This window comes from Pyxicephalus adspersus, unplaced genomic scaffold, assembly GCF_032062135.1.
Source record: "Pyxicephalus adspersus unplaced genomic scaffold, UCB_Pads_2.0 Sca3121, whole genome shotgun sequence".
In the NCBI taxonomy this organism is placed as follows: Eukaryota; Metazoa; Chordata; class Amphibia; order Anura; family Pyxicephalidae; genus Pyxicephalus; species Pyxicephalus adspersus.
Window position 1 is genome coordinate 1 of NW_027320127.1, and position 3,208 is coordinate 3,208.

The 3,208-nt window shown below is 34.3% G+C and overlaps 1 long non-coding RNA gene across 1 annotated transcript; it reads left to right on the forward strand.

Annotated features, from left to right (window-relative positions):
- Positions 1-1,015: 1,015 nt before the first annotated feature.
- LOC140321381 (uncharacterized) lies at positions 1,016-3,167 on the forward strand. Its single transcript, XR_011918917.1, has 2 exons — positions 1,016-1,539; positions 2,507-3,167. It is a non-coding gene; the product is annotated as an uncharacterized lncRNA (long non-coding RNA).
- Positions 3,168-3,208: the final 41 nt, after the last annotated feature.

A 3,208-nucleotide genomic window follows, 5' to 3' on the forward strand; every position in this document is an offset into this window, starting at 1 on the left:
ATGAATGCTGTATCGGGATTACATGTGTTGGGACTTTGACCCAGGGAAAATCAAATGAAAATGATTTGATAGGTGAAACTTAGCCAGTTTTATTCTAGTAATACATTGAACTTTGACAGCTACCCAAATTCACAAAGTAAATCAGTAAAAATCAGTTGTCATGTTTCATGAATAGACCCCAACCTACAGCAAAGGCAAGGCTTACCTGCACTATTTTCATAATTTCCAGATTCTAGAGTCTTTTTTATACATAGCACACAACCACTTTACCCTGAAACAGGAAACATCAGTTAATTACAACAATAATCCTTATTGCCTGTTATCACAGTAGATAGAAACAGTTTGTGCACTTTAGCTTTGGTTACCCTAGAGTTCAATGTATTCTGTGGCTATAGTCAATAGCTGATGTGTATCAACCCTGCTTGTTTGTAATCAGCCATGAGGGTTTTATCAAACTTTGTTTAGAAGCAGTAAAACAGTTTAATTTAGTTTAAAAGAGTTTAATTTTCCAACAGCAAGTCTTCTTTTTTTCTGTCAGGGCCACTAATAAATAACTCTTGATTTTGTTGGAAGGAAAATACATTGCCTCTTTTACTTCTATGGTACTCTAAAGCCATCTATTTCTCAGTAAAATTACACTTTTTCCAAACACCCTTGCAAAGGTGCAAAATAATTGTATATTAGTTTATCGTAATTTGCAGGAAATGTGCATTTTAAAAAAACATGTTCAGAATACTTAGTAGGTTGGCTAAAAATATGGTTCCACATATTGACTTTTTGGTGACTTTTTGTTTTTTTCTTTCTAAAAATGTATGCAATTAGACAAATGAGTGGTGTGACTAGTGATTCATGATTCTTGAGATCCTTATCTTATTTGCATAAGACTTCTTATTGCATCTTATTGCAGACTAAAGGTGCGTACACACTTCCAATTTTTATCGTTCAAAACGAACGACGAACGATCGATTGGGCAAAAATCGTTCGTAAAAAAAGTAACCATAATTGCCTGTGTATAGCTGGAACTAAATTCTGTGATTTCCATTGGTTAGCCATCACAAATTGTGCCTGTTAACAAAGTGTAACCAAAATAATTATTTTCATACACATTTATACACAGGCAATTTTTTCCATTGTTGCAAAAAAAGTTTGCATGTGTTCTCATATTGCAAGAGAAACAGTGTGTGAGAAAAAAAGGGGTGGGGAATTATCTGGTATTTTATTATAAGAATAAATTATAATTTTGACATGCATAAATCAGAATTATATCATTATAATACGAGTATATGAAACTATAATTGTGACAATATAACTGTGATTATTAATAAATTATAGTCCTTATTTAAATGATCCTAAGAAAGGGCATTTTTGTCTAGGTAGGATGACCGTCGCTGGATGATCTCGAGCACAGGCACAGAATTGATCCTAAATTGAATCAGTCAAACCACTATCAGTCTCAAACGTGGCCCAAAGACATTCTTTTCTGAGGAAGCCAAAGTCTCTCCAACGCTGAAGAGGATACACTTTCATCAGTGAACCTGGGTAATTCTAAATCTGAAATGGATCTGCTCCATTCCACGATTAACATATCTAACATATAGCAAATGACTTTTAAGAAAACCATTCCAGGTTTGCTGGATCGCCCAGGTTCACTGATGAAAGTGTATATCATCTCCAGCCTTGGAGAGCTTTACTAAATTAGACCCATAAGTGCAAGTCATTGTTGCTGTCAAAAACCTATGTGCAATCTGACTGCTGAAACATATAATGCTATGTCATATTTAGCAATAGTGGGGAATTCATAAATTAATAGGGGTATACAAATGATAGGAGTGTATAGAACCAGTTTTAAATATTAAAAAGGCTGAATTCAAGGATTCAATGAGTAAGAGCATACGTTATATTTCTGCCATGGTTGTTTGTCAAGGAGAAGAATAAATGCATGGTTGTTTTCTTTAACATATATATATATGTATGGAATTTTCTGTGTAGACAGCAACATGTCTATAGCAGTGACACCTAAGCTGATTTATAGCACCACAACTGGATGAGGAACTTTAGTGCCAAAAGTTATTCCCGAAGCTACTGGTATAAAATGGTTATTTAAAAGTATGAAATGTAATGCTTAAATAGAGAATTATTTCTCGGCAAAAAAAAAAAAACACTTTTCATTTCATTTCCATAATATGGATATCCTGGGTTTTTGGGGGAGATAGTCATGTATCTATTACACTTATCTATAGTCATATATCTATTACACTTTCAGGCCTTCATGTAACTCCTGAATATCATACCATTCGACTTTCCAGCTGTTACTATTAGCTGTGCACACAGGGTTCTCATGGGGAGAAAAAGTGCCCAGGTACAAAAGAGAACCTGTAAACTACAAGTGAACAATGGCCTTAGATACTAATAGCATATAAATGCATCTCAGCATGGTATCAATAGTAAAATTTATTATCATAAAAACAGTCAATGTTTACACTGGCTTTTTATTTCTCTGTTATAGGTGATGTTGAACTTGAATGGGAAGAGACAACAATGTAATATAAAAGCATGCCCTCTGTGGCACAAGCCAAAATCACTCCTTTCTATGGTCAAGAGCAGGGGAGAAAACAAAAAAGCACTATTGTTTCTGTGCCTAAATCTACTGGTGATGGTAACGTTATGTGCACAGAACACAGGATATTCAACAGTTTGCACTGCTGTGGTCTCATAGTAATGTTGTTTTTATCTTAAAAGAGATAAAACAGAGCCAAATGTAATGTATAGTATTACTGTCCTCTGTGTGGATATTCAGGATTGATTTATATCTGCTTTTTGGATTTGCAATCTAATTAAAAACACAATCTGCAATTGGGTATTGCAATGGCGGTTGTTACTGTAGATACATATCCATATTTTATATACATATATATGTGCTTGTGTTTTGAATTTTGAGACCCTGTGCTCTGATCCAGAACAGCTGAAGAATTACCCTGTGACACTACTAAAATATTTTGGCTTTTGCACAGCACACAGTAGCTCATCGGGGATACTTGGGGCTATAAAGTAGTGACCGCCAATCCTTTTATCTTTCCTCCTTCAGTGATACTGTATATACCTGCTGATGAGGTACTTCTTGTATCTCTTCTTTTTTACATTGTAGAATAAAGGTTTGATTTATGATATTCCTTTTTGTATTATGGTTTGGTTTTCTTGTTTTTTTTTT